The sequence below is a fragment of the Pogona vitticeps genome, chromosome 5 (genome assembly GCF_051106095.1).
Source record: "Pogona vitticeps strain Pit_001003342236 chromosome 5, PviZW2.1, whole genome shotgun sequence".
NCBI lineage: Eukaryota > Metazoa > Chordata > Lepidosauria > Squamata > Agamidae > Pogona > Pogona vitticeps.
Genome location: NC_135787.1, coordinates 6,253,713 through 6,273,357, shown reverse-complemented (window position 1 = coordinate 6,273,357; position 19,645 = coordinate 6,253,713). Strand labels below are relative to the sequence as shown.

At 40.8% G+C, this 19,645-nt stretch overlaps 1 protein-coding gene across 5 annotated transcripts in view; it reads right to left on the bottom strand.

Annotated features, from left to right (window-relative positions):
- Nucleotides 1-19,645, bottom strand: part of CTNNA2 (catenin alpha 2) — a 578,592-nt gene that overhangs the window by 438,590 nt on the left and 120,357 nt on the right. The window lies entirely within an intron of this gene.

The following is a 19,645-nucleotide window of genomic DNA, read 5'->3' as shown; positions in this document are numbered from 1 at the left end:
AGGCAGGTGGAACACCAAGTACTGCAGGACTATTTTGATAATCGGAAGTAAAAAGAGTTAGTGAAAGGTGCAGACTCCACAGCTCAGCAATTCTTCCGCTGGAGAAAGACAGACGCAAATGTCCGTGCTTAAGGAGGAAAAAAATAGGTCAAGGTTAATCATATATACAGGACGTTTCTGCTGAAAGAGAAATATGCTGCCCTCAGTCCTCATTCTATATCTTCTTTTAGTAAGCTGACTTTTCACGAAGTTAGAACATATCTAAGGTTGCAGAGCTTGCTTGCAAAAGAGCCTGGACAGAACTTTTTTTTTCTTCTAGGGGAAAACAAAGAAATAAGCCCAAAAGATTAGAACACGTGCACACATACATGGCAACTGAACACTTAATCTAAACTAAAATGAATTCTTAAAAGGAATTAATTCATGTTAATAGGAAAATAATTCATCCATACTTCAGTTTTACTTTGTCTAGAGCATTTTATTGTGCTGCCCTTTGCAATCATTTGTAAGGCAATGTAACACGCACATCCCACTCAACGTATAGGACTCTTCAGAATACATATTAATATATATGATAGATAATCTCTTGCCAAAAACCACCCATAATTTCCTGACAGGTTGAGGGGAAAGAGTTACAGCTCCAACAGTCATTCTCTGTCCACTAGATTCTACAGCTGCCTTCTTACCTGCCCGGGAGTAAGTCTCACTGAACTCAGCAGGGCTCAAGGCTCCCTCTAAGCTGCATGCAGCGCTTCGCCCCTCCACACCGCATTCCTCCTCTTCCTCCTCCTCCATGCACCTACAGTGAGTGTTTCCAGCCACTCTGGTTCCAGTTGTGGCAGAACCCCCGCATTGGGGGGGGGGAGTCATGCTCATGAGGCATGGAGCCCCGCCCAGCGAGGTTGAAAATTAGAAAGAACGTTGGTGGGACTTAATTCTGAATAGAAATACAGAGGCTCCTACTGCAAGGTTCTCAGTAATATCCAAAGCACAGAGCTTATATCTGACAGATTTGTGCAAGCCAAAGCCCAAGAGTGCCAAGACACAGATGGGCCAAGGAGAACCTCGTGAATTTGGGATTGGATACAGGAGTTGATGAAGGGTGTTCCCAATTCCTCTCTTACTTGCTATTTTGTTTACTCCACATCATCAAGTATGAGGTGAACTTCTGTATCTGCCAGTCTTAATGCACAGAAATATCATCATAAGCCTTCTTAAGATAGACATGCTGGTTGACAAATGCACCACCCTCTTGTTAGCTATGCAGTAAGGATAATGGCATATTTTATATGAGCTACCACTACTGGAGGGACGTGGTGGCGCTCCGGGTTAAACCGCCGAAGCCTCTGTGCTGCAAGGTCAGAAGCCCAGCCATTGTAAGATCAAATCCATGTGGCAGAGGGAGGTCCCGTCGCTTGTCCCAGCTCCTACCAACCTAGCCATTCAAAAGCATGTAAAAATGAGAGCAGATGAATAGGTATCACCTCAGTGGGAAAGTCACGGCGTTCCGTGTCTAGTCGCGCTTGCCACGTGACCACAGAAGATTGTCTACGGACAAACATTGGCTCTACAGCTTAGAAACGGGGATGAGCACCGCGCCCTAGAGTCGGACACGACTTGAGAAATTGTTAAGGGGAATCTTTACCTTTAACCATTACCTTACTACTACTGGCCATGCATATTCCCTGAAAGCATTTTGCCTTCCCATGGATCCCAATGCAAACTGGGATCCAATGGACTCTTGTTCCCCTGCTCTGCTTCACCTTAATTCATCTGTCACCTACCAATGTCCCTCCCTTTCCTACCTCTAACCCAGATGTGTGCGGCCAGGAAGCCTGGAGAAACCCAAATACATGCTTTCTCGACATACAAGCACCTTGGCTTTCTGAAAAGGATGGCAATCTCAGGGCAGGGGAATAAGAGAGACATCCACCCATGCTTGTCAGGTATAATGGTTCCAAACATTGCCAACACATTCTGTTTAATGAAGTTCAAGGTACACCATCCTTTAAATAACAGTGATTAGCAATTCTTCTGGCAATGATTCACACTCCCACTCTCTGTCTAAATTCTAAGCAGCGTCATTAACTTCCTTTAAATAGATTCCATCTTTATGACACCTGAATGCCATATCCTTCCTGAGAAGGAGGCTAGAGTTTTAAGACACCCTCTTCTCCCCTACAATGACCAATAAGCCTACTGTTGCGTATTTAAAAAGCTAGCAAAAACTGAAAAGCTTCAGGACCCACAAAAACAACATCAGTACCAGTTAAAGATTATATAACATACTGAATTTTCTTAACGTTATTACACATTTTTAGATTCAGTCATACACAGCTTCACATAATGTACAGACCATTAAATGTATGGATTTTAATTATCGTAAATACAGTCTTTCCCTGAGGATGTTAGAGAAGAATGAAGAACTTCATGATCTTTTGAGTTATAAAACTGTCAACCTGACCTGTACAGTACCTCGAAAATGTCACCTTGTGTTAACCTTTCTTTCTTTCTTTCTTTCTTTCTTTCTTTCTTTCTTTCTTTCTTTCTTTCTTTCTTTCTTTCTTTCTTGTTATGTCTCAGTGACTGCATTGGCCTCACATTTCTTTATCCCTCTTCAACACAGTGACATTCAGTTGCATATACAGTGGTGCCTCACTTAGCGATGTTAATCGGTGCAGCAAAAATTGCTGCTAACCGAAAACATCGCTAAGCGATTTTAAAAAGCCCATAGGAATGCACTGAAACCCCTTCAATGTGTTCCTATGGGCTTAAAACTTACCTTTAAACGAAAATCCTCCATACGGTGGTCATTTTCGCTGCCCGGTATGCGAGGAATCCGTCCCTAAACACAGCGGGCGGCCATGTTTTTTTCCAACGGCCATTTTGGAACCGCTGATCAGCTGTAGGAAAAAGATCGCTATGCAATAATCGGCAAGCAAAACAGCTTACCGATCATCGCAAAGCGATTTTCCCTATTTAAAACATTGCAACGTGATCGCTTTTTCAATCGTAAAATCTTAATCGCTAAGCAGTTTCGTCGTTAAACAGGGCGCTTGTTAAGCGAGGCACCACTGTACTTTTGATGAAGTTTGTATTTGCAACACACACACACACACACATTGTTATTATGCACTGCCAAGTACAACTAATGGGGACTCCATGAATCAGTGATCTCCTGAAAGTCCTATTATCAATAGCTCTGCATAGTTCCTGCAGACACAAGGCTGTGTCTTCCTTCCTTCCCTGTTTCACAACTTTGCTAATGGGAAACCATACTTTTTTCCCCATAGCCTGTCCTAACAGTAGCTTCTTGTCCAAAGTAGAGGTTATACATTGGGCATATTTTAGGGAAAAAAATCATAACTTTGTATGATCCACACAGACAAAGCATAGGCTGATTTTCTTCTAAAATTCTTTGGCATGCACAAGTAGCCAGCAAATATTTCAATGTGATATTTAACACCTATTCTTTTTTTAATCCAGCTTAAACATCAGGCACTTCTCACTCCATATGTGGTATTTGCTGCAAAAACCTAAACATCATTTTGTTTTCATGGGAAATTAATACAATGGACCTACAGTTACAGTGATCATTGACATCTCCTTTAAACAAGGAGATGCAAATGAATTAAATGTTTCCAATCTATAGGCCATTGTTATATTATAGTCTTAGAATTAGTTGTGGTTTTTTTGTTTTGTTTTTTAAGAGCAGTGCATTTATTCTAAAGAAACATGCTGCTTTTTAAAAAGAAGGGACTATTTACACGAATGATTACAGAGGGCCACAACATAGAAATAATCATTTACAGAAACAAAGAACCAGAGAAACTGCCTAATATGCAATAAACACTATATACATTGTTCTCCAAATATCAACTTGTATAAAAGCTATATCTGTTTCATTACCTATGCACAGAAAACTTTTTATATTAAATGAAAACATAAGAGAGTATAATGAACTGTAACAAGCACTGACCTATACTTGATTTCTGGTAAAATTTTAATACTTGGCATTTTGCTGATGACAGAAATCACAATTCTGTGGCAACTTATGTTAATGCAATATTGATAGTATTCTCTTATCACAAGATGCATAACACATTGATGTTAAGGCCATGAGTTCCTTTATTGAGTCAATCCATTTCTTATTTAGTCTCCCTCTTTTCCTGTTGCTTTCAACTTTTCCTACTATTACTGTCTTTTTTCAACGTGTCTTGTCTTCTCACAATATCTAAAGTATAATAGCCTGAGTTAAGTCATTTCCCTCCCCCCTAAAGGAGAGTTGACCCTTGATTTCATCTCAAATCCACTTATTTGTCTTTCTGTCAGCCCATGCTATCCACAAAGCTTGCCTCCAATATCATACTTTGTATATATATTATGAAGAGTCATATATAGGCTTTCTGATCTAACTGTTCTGACAGGGATGCATAAAAGGAAAGGAGATGTATCTCAGATTGCATGCAGTGCAGTATGGAAGAATGTAGTTCTTCGAGTAACCTTCACCCAGATCACTTACGGCTTAAAAGTGAATGACTGAATTTCACCCTAGACTAGTAAATACACTGCTAACAAGGTTCAATTGGTTCAGTATTGGTGCTGCATAGTCCAAATACTTAGTACTATTCCCAACCTATACTAGCTGAAGAAACTCTAGCCAAAACCTTCCCTAGCATCAAGTCCAGAAAAACTTCCAGACTGTGCACTTGATCCTCCAGAAGGATATGATCCTATTTGCCACTAATTGCAAGTAGCCATCCAGAAATATCAGTTTACCTATCTACAGTTTCCAAGGCTTTGTTGTAGTCTATAAAGTGCAGACTGATCTTCTTCTGAAACTCTTTGGTGCGACCCAGTAGCAGAAAAAGATTAAGACTAGGAAAGGCAGTAATGAAGAAACCAGAAAGATCATCATCAAGTATAAGGATGTGTCAGTGGGGACCAAGATCATCCACACTCTTCTATTAAAACTAAAGTTGTCCAACTTTGGGCACATCATAAGACAGGATCCTCTGGGAAAGACAACGCTGGGAAAGACGGAAGCCAGCAGGAAAAGAGGAAGCCCAAATATGAGACAGACTGACTCCCTAAAAGACCCCAAAAGCTCAAGTCTGCAAGAGCTAAGCAGGGCATTTGAGGGTAAGACATTTTGGAGATAACTTATTTGTATGGTTGCCACGGGCCAGAGGTGACTTGATAGCACACAACAACAACAATCTACAGTAGCTCCTCTTGTTCAGAATGTTTCAGTTCATTTCACCTCATCCATCCCAAAACTGCCTTCAGCCATCAGTCATTTTTTGCTTTCAGCTGTAATCTGAGCTACTGAATCTTCTTTTAAAGTTTACCATATGCTTTACAGTACTTGTTGATTCATCTCACCTTTCCCCTACACTCACCTTTTCCTTATCATAGAATAATGGAGTTGGAGGTGGCTTTATCAGTTAAAACCCCCATTTTGAATTGTGCCTGGAAATCTGAATGAAATCCTAAATGTTCCCCTCAACCCAAATAATTCAGATCTCTGAGCCTCTCTTTTGAAAATTCATGAAATAACTGAAAAATGGAAGAGTCTCTTTCCTATTTTTTTTTCATTTGTTACAACATGAAAGTCCCATTCATGCTAAGTATTTGAAACCTAAATTTCTAAACAAAACAAAGTTGTCTGAGGGAGGAAAGATACTCAGGCAAACAGGTGAAGCCAGTGAAAAGAGCTCAAGGCATAGGTCATGAATAGGGAAGAAATAGTACTGAATGGGAGCTGGCCATGTGAGCAAGGATAAGAAAGAACTGGTTCTATCCATGAGTCTCACACGACTTTTTTCTTATTTGCCATTTTCTTATGCATAAGAGTGATCTGACTTGAATATATTCAAGGCATGAAGTTCTTCCCACCACTTTATCTCTGTGCTTGGCTTCGCAAAGTTTCACTCACTTAATTTCTGTGTAGCTGCCTTCATGTTCTTAAAACACTGCTTTATTTGGCACCGGTTAGGCCTCATATTGAGTCTTGTGTCCAGTTCTGGACACCGCACTTCAAGGACAATGCTGACAAATTGGAACAAGTTCAGAGGAGGGCAACAAGGAGGATCAGGGGGCTGGAAACCAAGCCCTAGGAGGAAAGGCTGAAAGAACCGGGCATGCTTAGCCTTGAGAAAAGAAGACTACCATTCGGAAACAGGACAGCACTTTTCAAAGACTCGAAAGGATAGTCCTACAGAGGAGGGGCAGGATTTGTTCTCAGTCATCCCAGATTGTAGGACGTTTAACAATGGGCTCAAGTTACAGGAAGGAATATTTCAGCTGAATATCAGGAAAAACCTCCTGACTGTTACAGCAGTACAGTAATGGTGGCGAGCGCTCCAGAGCTGGAGGCATTCAAGAGAAAATAGGACAACCATCCATCCGATCCGCTTTGATTTGCATTTCTGCATTGAGCGGGAGGCTGGACTTGATGGCCTTCTAGGCCTCTTCCAACTTCATTATTTTGTGACTCTAAAGACACAGAATGAAAGCTAGGAAAAACATCTGACAATCCTCTTGAGGAGAAGACATCTCTGAGGAGGGCACCAGACTTTTGAAAAGTAGCCTAGCATCACATGCAGCCTAACAGTAGCAGTAGTTATGACTATGTATAAGACAACAACTATTTCTCTCTCTTTCCCTTCAGACCCCTTGGTTCACGCTCATGCACTAGCAATACCGAGAAATAGGAAATGCAATATAATTAACTGCTGCTGCTACTACTACTACTACTATTACTATTATAGTAAAATGATAATACTCTCTCTCTCTCTCCCTCTTTCTCACCATCTCAGGTTTATATATTTAATTTGTACAGTGGTTTAATAAAAGACAGTGGTTTGCACTCTGTATAGGCCATGCCAAACAAGAACCCCAGATATTATTAAGATGCACAGCTCTACCTTCCTTATTTGTTTTTCCTGATAACCATCCAGTAAAATATAATATTCCTATGAGAACTGAGGGTCAGCATCAATCCTGCCAGTTTGTGACAGAGGTAGGCTGCAAAAGCTGTCCGAAGAAGCAAACGTGTTCACCAAAGCTCACATTATAATATAGAAGTTAGTTTTTAAAGTGCCACAATGTTTTTCTCTTCTGTATTTTTTTTGTTTTTTGTTTCTTGTTTTTGATTGACATGCCAGCACAGACTAACATGGCTACCTCTTCTAAACCTCCTGCTACTAAACTCTCTTGCTGCAGTGGTTTACATCCACCCAATGCACCTCTTCTGAATATACACAAAAGTATACTTCTGAAAACACAAAGATAGTCCACATCAGAGCTCTAAGTCTTTTGCATGTCGGAGAAGCTCATCTGTTGCCTTTTATTCTGTGGGGTTTAAGCATTTCAGATTTTACAAATTGCTTTTCACAAAATGCTTTGCAGTTCGTAGCACTGCTGCTGTTTTTACTTTGGCCTTGTTCTGCAGCTGATCTATTATTTTTATTTTTAGTGGTCTTGTGGGTTTTTTACATTTTTATTTCTGTTTTATGAATAATCAAACAGAAATGGTGTTACAGAAAAAAATAACTAAAATAAACTAGCAGCATAGAAAACAGCAAAAGAAACCAACAAAATTGTTGTTAACTACATACATTTAGAAAACAAAACAAACATGTTGTGTCTGAAAATGAATGGAGCAGGCATAGGACTGAACTCCCTGGAGAGATTGAAGGGGGGAAAAAATCCCTCATCAGATCACCTCTTTCCTGAACAATGCCAAAAGGGGCACACAGAAAATTGTTTTTCTTTATTATCTTATGATGAACAACCTCATGAAGAAAGCGGTTTCTCAGACAACAAATACAGTAGGACCACAGTATGGAGTCTTGGTTCCAAACCTCATCCCAGCAGATGCCAAAAAACAAGGGTATTAAAACGCTATATATACGTCTCCGCTTTTCTCTAGTACCCAAATCTGGTAATACACACTGAAAATGCATTTTTCTGGGTGGTCTTCCTTAACATTTTCAGGCAGTGGATAAATGAAACAGTGGGTATTGATCTTGCGGTCCTACTGGACTTACACACAGTTTATATCTAATTCTTTGCATGAGCAGGCACATGTTATCATGGGCATTCTGTGAATCCTTCTCTAGGCAACGCAACAAACCTGCATCACCTGGAATACACTTACACAGATTGAGTTGTAGTGCCATGAAAGAGAAGTGGTCATGGACAGTTCAGGTCCAGATCAAACACTGAGATGAAGACTGCATCGTGTTTATTATTGTATCAAGTGCCATAGCCAAACCCAGATAGGCAAATTGTTTTGTTCAGATACATTTGGTGAATATGACAAACATGCAAAAAGTGTAGAGAGAGAAAATGAAAGTCCTCCCTCCTCAAGCTATGAAAGAGCCTTACAAGACTTGAAAGTGTACCTATTGTTGATATTTTAGTGATCCAGCAGAGCTGCTGCCAATCATTGGTTGTACATTATTTATTTATTTATTTATTTATTTATTGGACTTATATACCGCCCCATAGCGCTACAAGCACTCTCCGGGCAGTTTACAATTTTAATTTTATTTTTTTTTATTTTTTTTTTACATTGTGCAAGAAAATATTAAAGACAGAAATGAAGACCACCAATGCTATATTTGATCATAAAGGCTAGTGGCCCCATCCCTAATTTCTACAGATCCTAAAGTGCCCCAATTCTGTTTCTTTCTGAACTTCTCGTACTGGCACTATAACATTTCCTCTTATCCACCACCATTTTATCTGTCGATCAGATGGGTCATCTCAAAAACACACACCTCTTCTAAGATCTGATGGCCCACAGCTTCTAAGAGATAGATGTTCAAATTAGGATGTGCCCAGTTCAAAAGCTGTAAGTGTAACGAACTCACTAAGTGACCATGACACATCATTATTTCTAGTTCCTTTTCATCCCATATAAAATCTTCAAAATATTTTGGCTTGCCTTAAGGGATCACACTGGATAATAGATGTGGAACACGCTGAACATCTAAACCTGCAATAAAAATTACCATCATTATCAGGACTTCATCTTAAATGGGTCAAATAACCCATACGATAGCAACAACATACAAAAGGCCAGCACCAGTTAGCAGAAAACCTGGGATATCCCTGACCATCCTAACATGTCTTTCAAGTACACCAGAGCATGCATTTACGAATGAATGTCTGTACATATATATGAATATATTTAATATGTCACTTCTTCTAGATCTATGACTCAAGGAAGCTTAGAATACACATAAAAACAATTTAAACATTAAACCCCCAATAAAAATACAAATGTGGGTTAAAACGCAGAAGCCTCTGTGCTGCAGGGGCAGAAGACCAGCAGTCGTAAGATCAAATCCACGCAACAGAGTGAGCTCCCATCACTTGTCCCAGCTCCTGCCAATCTAGCCGTTCAAAAGCATATAAAAATGTGAGTAGATAAATAGGTACCACCACCGCGGGAAGATAAGGGTGTTCTGTCTCTAGTCGCGCTGGCCACGTGACCACAGAAACTGTCTGTGGACAAACACTGGCTCTATGGCTTGGAAACACAGATGAGCACTGCCCCCCTAGAGTCGGACATGACTGGACTAAATGTCATGGGGAACCTTTACCTTTACCTTACATACCTGCATGCATATTCTGCCGTACATGTTATCAAAATACAATTAAAATTAAAACACTTTAAACTCCTTTCATTAAAATGCAAGTATTCATTAACCTTAAAAAAGAAATGAGCAGCATGATGCTAAAATAAAAATAAAAATGTAAAATACACCACAAGACTAAGAATAAAAATAAAAGATCAGCTACAGAACAAGACCAAAGTAAAAACAACAGCAGTGCTATAAACTGCAAAGCATTTTGTAAAAGCAATTTCTAAAATCTGAAATACGTAAACTAAATAAATAAGTATGTCTAAATAAAAAGGTCCTTTTTTGCCTGGTAGAAGGATTGCGGGGAGGGGGCAAACCTAGCCTCTTTAGTACAGAGTTCCAGATCCAGGGAACAGCTGCAATGTCCTATCAAATAGGCTTATGAAAATATGTAGGAAAATACAGGCCTTTCTATGTCCTGGACCCAAGCTGTATGGGGCTTTATAGATCCTAAAGGATGCTCTGAATTAAGCCCGGAAACAGACTAAGGGTTGGATAATATGGGAGAAAGCACGTCAAAAGAACAGTGAAGAGAAGAAAGTGGTTTTAAGATTGTTCTTAACATGAAGAAATGCACCTGAGCCAAAAAGCTAGACTTGAAGAATATCCATTTTTGTATCTTTTATTTGTCAAATGTGCCCATCCAATATAACCCTAATCAGACTTTCTGCAAAGCATTTCTCCAAGCCTTCAACATCAGAACAATGGAGTGTTCTCCTCCTTGACCAAAATTAAATGATTAGAATGAAAAATGCAATAAATGTTTTTTTTGCTTTGGGTTTACTGGCAAATCTTACATAAAAATAGCTTGAAGTGTTAATGATATGCATGCAATTCTGTAACGGTGGCCTCTAGAGCAATTTGCAAAAAGGGGAAAAATGAATTGCTGGGTAATGAAGTTGAATCAAATGCACGGACTTCATGCAGAAAGACTGAAATCATTACGTAGCTGTGCTAGCCTCAAATGTGCCATGAATATAACAGGAACAGTTTCAAAAATGGGGGAGGAAGCAAACACTTGAGCATTCTGTGCAAAAGAGGCTCTCATTCTATCTTTTCTTAGAATATAGGTTGAACTTTGTTAATGAAGGAGGGTCCCAGATCCAATTTGATAGAAGGGGGCAGGATGGTACACCATTCCTGGCACAACTGCCCTTCTGTTTTGGCCGCAGTTCGACAGATAGTTTGCCCTACAATACGACGAGATTCTAGATAGGCCGGCATGCTTCAGAAGTACAGTAAGCTCTTTCTAGACCACCATCACTCTCTGTGATCCTTTCTCTCTGTGTAGTGCTATTTTAGCTATTTTAGCGGGGCAGCCCAAGGATAAAAGTCTGTGTTGCATATTAGTCATGTAGCTAAAAGGTGCACATTCTCCATGCGTTCTGCTACCCAACTCTCTGCATCCATATACACTGCAATCAACGCTCCTAAATGTCCCTGCTTTAGTGCTGCACACCCACAGCCAGTGGTGCCACCCATTCGGTTCTGGTTGCATCCAGAAACCTCAGCGTCAGGTCCCGCTCCCTCCAGGCACAAACCAGAAAAAAATAAAAATAAACTGTGAACGGGTTCATTTCTCTTGGGTTCAGGGATGGTTTGTGGTTCTTGCGCCACAAACCATGAACCACACTGATTCATCATTTTTTTCCTGGTTTGTTTGTTTGTTTGTTTGTTTGTTTGTTTGTTTATTTATTTATTTGATTTATACCCCACCTATCTGGCCCACCGGACCACTCTAGGCGGCTGGTTTGTGCCCATCTCTAGCAGATACTGTTGTAAATTCTTAAACAGAGTGGGAAAGGAAGGAGATTCAACAACAGCGGCAGCTTATAGAAGGGATACTGTTTTTATTATTATTATTATTATTATTATTATTATTATTATTATTATTATTATTATTATTATTATTATTATTATTATTATTATTATTATTATTATTATTATTATTATTATTATTATTATTAATTTACTACTGCTACTGCTACTACTACTTGCAATTTTCCCACTCCTAAAATATGCAAAATTTACCATTGCAAGTTTGTAGTTTGTGACATCAGTACTGGATTTTAATAAAATAAAATGAACCAATGGCTTGCCCACATGCAGTACAACACAGTAAACCATTTTGTGTGTTCTTTAAAATAAAGTGGTAATACAGTGGTTGTGATGATCGCCCACATCACTCATGCCATTCATATTCATGAGCTGATTTACATGATCCTATGAGAGGACTGGAGAGGCAGAGTCAGCAGCTACATGAAGCTTGACTGGAGAAGGAGGAGTCAGATAGGGCTGGTTAGTCAGAGAGAGAGGGAACAGATACGGAGAGAGATAGGGCTGGTTAGGAAAATAGGCAGAGAAGGTGGTAATGATATAGCAAGAGAAAAGAAGTATGTACTGAGAGAACTGTTGATGAATTGCTTATGTATGTATCTGAAGAATTTCTGACCAGGAGAAAATAAAGAGAAAGTGGAACCAGTATACTGAAGACCTACACAGAAGAGATGAAAGATGACAGATTCCTTTCAAGAATAATTCTATGATGGAGAACCTGCAGTTCTAGAAAGTGAAGTGAAAGCTGCTCTGAATGCAGTGGGAAGAAATAAACTCTGGGGATAGAGGGTTTACCAATAGAACTAATATGTCAAAATCCTAAACAAGAATATGCCAACAAATATGGAAAATAAAACAGTAGCCATCAGACTGGAAATTTTTCGTTGTGGGGCAGTTGTTTTTGTTCTGTTTTTGAACAGAAGTATGGCTTTTTGGAAGAAACACACTGCTCTTTTAAAAAGTGTAAGAGGGAAGAACTATTTTACAAGACCTAATACAGTAGGTCTGCTACCTAGAAATAATCATTTATAAATACAAATAACCCAGGAAACTGCCTAATATGAAATTGAGGAACACATATGATTCTTCAAATGTCAGCTGATATGAAAGCTACATCTATTCTTCTACCTATGCATACGAAAATAGGTGACGTTAACTTAGAAGAATACATAAGAGAGCATGAAGAACTGTAACAAGCACTGACCTATTCTTAATTTCTAGTAAAATTTTAATAGTTTGGCATTTTGCTGATGATAGAAATCACAATTCTGTGGCATCTTATGGTAATGCAATATTGATAGCATTCTCTTATCACAAGATGCATAATGCATTCATGCTTAAAGACCAAAACACTTTCAAAATTGTGAGGCAAACAGATAACAGCACAATGTACAGTTAAAGCATTATTTTTACTGAGGCTATCAATGAAGCCAGGGAGGAAGCAGATGGGCCACTTCTGAATCTTTCTGGTGACTTTACTGTACTGGGTTTTTCTTTCCCACTCCTCCTGAATACTATCAACCATCACCATTTGTTTTGAAAAAGAAATATTTTATGTGTGTGTGTGTTCATTCATTTTGTTTTATCCTCCCAGCTCATAATCTAAGCACTCAAGATACATGTTAGTTTGAATAAACTTCAGTAGCATTAATCAAGAATGTAACAGGGATTTCATAGATATTTTCAAAGCCTCTCCTTGGAAAGTTAGCAATGATTTCTCTGCTATGGCAAATGCTCATAAAGGAATGAACTATGGAAATGAGAGGAACGTGAACAGAAAAGAACAGGGGTCAAATCACTATATGAATGATTCAGATATAAAGTTAATTAACAAAAAAGTTATGCAGAAACAATAAATTTAATTTAAAATGATAAATTAATAGAGTTGGTATTGGCTTTTGCTCTTCCCTCATTTAGCAACAAATTTTTAAAAACAAGTTTATTGCTTATGATATACTTCTGTATTTCTTAAAAAAAGTAAATCCAACCTATCCCCATTACCTCTCAGATTCTACACAATGTCTGCTCATTTATCACAAGTGCTTTGTATCATTCTGGAACAGGGAATTAAATGCCTTTCACAATCTCTATTTTCTGAGAGCAGAAAGATAATTAATGGATCTGGAAAAGGCCTGAGAGGACTAACAATAGAATATTTGCATAGAGTGACATTTAGCACACAATATTTCACAGAACAAGCAGGAGCAAACCTGAATAGCAATTGGAATGGAAAGCAATACTTAGAACAGGTTATGAATATTTCCCTCAATAAAATATGATGAACGGTTATGGATACATGAGCACTAGCTCCTATTATGACACAACTACATTTAACAAGGCTTCTGCTCTGATATTCCGAGTTTGCTAGTGGTCTAAATTAACCAGGCTGAAAGAAGGTAAGACTGGCATTTTCAATGGACCAGACCTTTACACATTATTGCAAATATGGCTGCACAAAAGTGTCATTACAAAACTGAATGTATTCTTCCCAGAACATTTCCTAATACCACCCCCCAGAATGAAATATGCTTTTATTGTCCACAAGTGTATACTAACTAGATATTTTTCAGTGAAGTACTCCTATGAGGCTAATATCTATTTCCTGCCAGCTGTGCTCTGAACTAACCCATGTAAATGTGATATTTTGCCCCAATGTGTATCACTGACCCTTACCGACAGTAATTCCTAACTTGTCAGGCACTGGCCATTCACTTCTGCATTCAGGAAGGTTTGTATGTTTTATGCCACTTTTCTCCCAATTATGGTACCCAAGGAGGCTCACAAATGATTAAAAAGCAAACAAGTTTAAAACATGATATATTATAGTACTAAAAACAATTAAAAGATGCCTGCTTCTTAGGAGGAAAGCGATGACAAATCTTGACAGCATCTTAAAAAGCAGAGACATCACATTGCCAACAAAAGTCCGAATAGTCAAAGCTATGGTTTCTCCTGTTGTGATGTATGGAAGTGGGAGCTGGACCATAAAGAAAGCAGACCGCCAAAGAATTGATGCCTTTGAATTGTGGTGCTGGAGGAGGCTCTTGAGAATCCCCTGGACTGCAAGGAGAACAAACCTATCCATTCTATAGGAAATCAACCCTGAGGGCTCACTGGAAGGACAGATCCTGAAGCTGAGGCTCCAATTCTTTGGCCATCTCATGAGAAGAGAAGACTCCCTGGAAAGGGAAAGTGTGAAGGCAAGAGGAGAAGGGGACGACCGAGGATGAGATGGCTGGACAGTGTCTGCGAAGTAACCAACATGAATTTGACACAACTCCGGGAGGCAGTGGAAGATAGGAGGGCCTGGCGTGCTCTGGTCCATGGGGTCATGAAGAGTCGGACATGACTAAATGACTAAACGAAAAAACAATTAAACATATATTGATATTAATATAATGAGTTAAAAGTACTTAGAACACCTTAAAAACAAATTCAAACATAAATAAAATGAGATGCTGCTCCCAAAATTAAAACTCACTGATCCATTGGCTCTTAAAAGTCTTCCTAAAAAGTATGGTCTTCAACTTCAGCCAGAAGGACAAGAGGAAGAGGGGTGGGAGTGGAGACAGGGGTATGCATGTCGGCTTTGCTCCTTCATGACCCCACCCCATTTGAAAGTCCAAAAATCGATTCTTGTAGTTCCCACTTAGTCCTAACCCTGCCTGTGGAGAAGAGAAGAACAAGGCGGCTCTGTCTTCTGCACGACCAGCCCTTTTAGATATTTCAGGACAGCAGTCACATCTCCTCTTAAGCTTTGTTCTCCAAATTAAACATTTCCCAGTTATTATTGTGACAAACCCAGACCTACTGGGATCTGCCACACATTAACTAAGCTGCCACCAACCATTCCCTGTAAGAAGTCACACAGACCAGGGATGGATTTTTTAAACAATAAAAAGAATAAGGTTTATTTAAATACACACACAGGCAAAATAAAATGATCAGGTGTATAACATATAGTAACGTGGCTTATTCTCATTCATACATGCATACAGTTTGGTTCACACAGAACCCTTAACTTGAAGCACAGACCCTGAACCTATCAGTTCTGGCTAACCATACAGACACCTGAACCTATCAGGTTGGTACTCTGACACACAGTAGTACCCTGTCTGACACACAGACTCCCACACCAGCTCCTTCTTCCCAGCTGCTGCTTCGTCACATCCCAGTGTCTCTCTTCCACCACACAGGCATCACATATATATACAGTACAGCCCCTCCTCCTGATGTCCCGCCTTCCACTCCCCATAGGATGGAACTTTCCCTCCAAACCCATGACAGACAGGTAACATCAGTGCTGTATGTAACACCTCCCCTCTTTATAAGTTGTTTTGTAGGGGGAAAGCTAACGTGCTTTTCACCAAAAAAACAACCTGGATAAAACACACAACAACAGTTATACATACCATATTATACTCACTTATACTTACATTCTAAGTTAACCATAGCAAATAGGCATTTAAACATTTACCATATACATTACATCAATTTACCTTTATTCATACAACCCAAATTCAAAAAACAGGTACATTTTACTTTTTGTCATCATTATATACACATAGTCCATGTTCTTTCGCCGTCTTCATTCTTCAGGTCTTCTTGATAAGGCGTCAGCAACACAGTTCACTGACCCTCTGACCACCTTCACTTCAAAGTCATAGTCCTGTAGGTTTAAAGCCCACCTCATAAGTTTGCTATTGTGGGTTTTCATTGTCTTTAACCATTGCAATGGTGAATGGTCAGTACACAGAATAAAATGTCTTCCCCAGATGTAAGGCTTGGCCTTCTGGATCGCGTAGACTATGGCCAAACACTCCTTCTCCACGGTTGCCAAATGTCTCTCACCTTTTTGAAGTTTCCTACTCAGGTAGGACACTGGATGCTGGTCACCATTCTCATCCTCCTGGCACAGAACTGCTCCTACCCCGCTGTTAGACGCATCGGTGTAGATGATGAACTCCCGGTCGAAGTCTGGAGCCCGCAGGACTGGATACTTGATTAACGCCTCCTTCAACCTCTGGAACGCCTCCTCACAGTCGCTGGTCCACGGGATGCGGTCATCAGCCTTCTTCCTCGTCAGATCGGTCAGCGGAGCCGCAATCTCGCTAAACCTCGGGATGAACTTTCTGTAGTAGCCCACCAACCCAAGAAATGATTTGACTTTTTTCTTGGTGTTGGGTCTGGGCCAATCACGAACAGCTTCTATTTTGGCCTCCAGGGGTTTTATCACTCCTCCCCCTACCATGTGACCCAAGTATTTTATTTCTGGGCTACCCAGCTGACACTTGCTGGCCTTTACTGTTAGCCCTGCTGCACTTAACCTCTGCAGCACTAACTCCAGGTGTATCAGGTGATCTTCCCAGGTATTACTGAAGATCCCTATGTCGTCAATGTAGGCCACTGTAAAGTCACTGAGCCCTGCCAAGGTCTGGTCCATCAGCCTTTGGAATGTGGCTGGTGCATTTCTGAGACCAAAGCTCAGGACTCGAAACTCATAGAGACCAAAAGGGCTGCAAAAGGCAGTCTTTTCTTGATCCCTGGGATCAATTCTTAATTGCCAATATCCCTTTACCAGGTCCAATGATGAGATGAACCGACAACCCCCTATGGTTTCAATCAGGTTGTCTAGCCTGGGCATTGGGTAGGCATCAGGAGTGGTTACACGGTTTAATTTCCTGTAATCGACACAAAACCTAATGCTCCCATCAGGCTTGTCCACAAGGACTATCGGAGAGGACCAAGGACTAGAAGAGGGGACGATTATGTTCTCCCTCAGCATCTCGTCCAGCTCCTTCCGCACCTTGTCCCTATAGGGTCCCGTTACTCGGTATGGGGATACTGCCTGCGGGGGTGCATCCCCTGTGTGGATCCGATGCATCACTCCCTTCACTATCCCCGGCTTGTTGGAAAACACCTGTTGATATTTACTAAGCAGCATTTTTAGTTCTTGCTGCTGGTCTTGGGTGAGTGCAGGACTGATCTTTACCTCCTCTGGGCTGTATTTTACTTCCCCTCTACCCTCCCAGAAGGGTAATTCCGCTTCCTCACTCTCAGCTGCTTTTATCGCGAATAAAACCCTCTGTTCCCCTCTGTAGTAGGGTTTTAGGGCATTCACATGAACCACCCTCCTTGCTTGGTTCTCCTCCTGCTCTATAAGGTAGTTCAGGTCTGACATCTTGGAAATGACCCTATATGGTCCTGCCCATTTGAGCTGCAGTTTGTTCTCTCTGCAGGGCCTAAGCCAAAGCACTTCCTCCCCTGGGTCAAAGTGCCTCTCTCTAGCTTTGTGGTCATACCATGTTTTCTGTCTGACCTTCTGAGCTTGCAGGTTTTCTGCTGCCAGCTCTAGATTTCTCTTTAGGTCATTCATCAAGGTGTCTATGTATGTCACAACGTCTTGTGGGTCATCCTGGGTGATCTGCTCCCAATTTTGTTTGATCAAACCAAGGGGCCCTTTCACCCTTCTCCCAAATAAAAGTTCAAATGGACTGAACCCGGTACTGGCTTGTGGCACTGATCGATAAGCAAACAAAAGGGATTGCAGCTTCTGGTCCCAATTGTTTGGATTCTCTGCCAAGTAAGCCCTTAAGTGTGCAGCAAACATGTCAGAGTGCCCCCTTTGTAAGATCATGGGGCGATACTTTTCAGGTACCACCAGCTGACTTCTGATCCCCTCTCCCCCTTTTGAGATATTCCTCAGGGTTTCTCTATATAAAATCCCCTTTTTCTCCAGAAATCTCACTGGGGTTTCAGGTGTTAGCTGGGCGTCAGTCACCTGTTCAAAACACTTTTGGAGAGTGGCGTCTGCCTTTTGCTCTTGTCCAAATCGGCTGTCTGTGGTTAAGGTTTCCACCACAGCTTCTGAACTCCCCTCTGCTTCCGTCTCTGGCTCATCATTACCCCCCTGAACTGTCCCTGTGGTGGCTTGTGAGCGTGTAATCACTAGCACCCGTTTCACATGTTCAGCCAGGTCATTTCCCACGAGCACGGCTGCTGGCAGAGTCGATGAAATCGCTAGCCGCCAAACTCCCCTCCAGCCTTGAAAGTTGACAGGTACCTCTGCTACTGGCAGAGAGATTACCTGCCCCTCAATCCCTGCCACCTTCATGCTCTCATTTGGGATTATAAACTCCCCAGGAATAATATCTGGATGGCACAGGGTTACCTGGGAACAAGTGTCCCGCAGCCCCCTATACTGACGGTCAAGTATTCCTACGTCCACCCCGGCTGTCTCAAACAACTGAGAATCTGTTTTCACCAGCAAGCAGCGCTTTACCTCCACAAGAGGACCATTTTCCTCAGCCTGATCAGCAGAGGTAGCTGTTCCAGACTGAGTAGCCATGGCAACAGGCTCCCTCAGTGACACTGAGCCTTGCTCTTTCTGGACACAGAACACAGCTTTTGGCTTGGTTCCACTAGAATCCTGAGGCACCATTCCTTTTAGCTGCTTTAATTTCTCACACTCTGAGATTAGATGACCCTTTCCCTGACAGAAATAACATTTTCTGGTGTATTTTGATTCTCTCTCATCTTGTTTTGGTTTTCCCTCCAAAATCTGAGGTCTTAGTTTCATGTCTGAGGGCTTCCCTTCACCATGGGCCCCTCCCCCTTGCTGGCTTTTCCCTTTTATTCTCAAATCCAGCTCCTTTTGCTTGGCCTCAAACTCAGCCCTGATCTGTAAAATTTCTTCCTCAGCCCTAGCTTTTATCTCTTTTACTTTTTCTTCCGTCTTATCTCTGATTTCTTTTAATTTAATGTCTTTTTGCTGATTATATTTTTCAAGATCTTGCTCACTTTGTCTGGCCTGAGCCTCATACTTTTCTTTCTTTGACATTTCTTCCACTGATAAATTGTTAATAAACTTATTTAGGAACTTCAATTCTAATTGTACCATTCTAATTTGGAGTTTCAGTTCCATCTGTTTGATCCTCATGTCCATTCCCCTTTTCTTGGCATCTGCCTCTGCCTGACTGATTTCAGCTCTTTCTTTTCTTCTGATTTCCATTTCCCTCACCCTCAGTTCATGCTGTTGGGCTAGGAGCATTTTTCTGAGTTCTGGGTTCTGCTCTCCTGTGCTGTCACCCTGCACTGAGCCAAATTCATCCTCAGAACCTTGGTCAATCTGGGGGTCTTTCACTTCACTC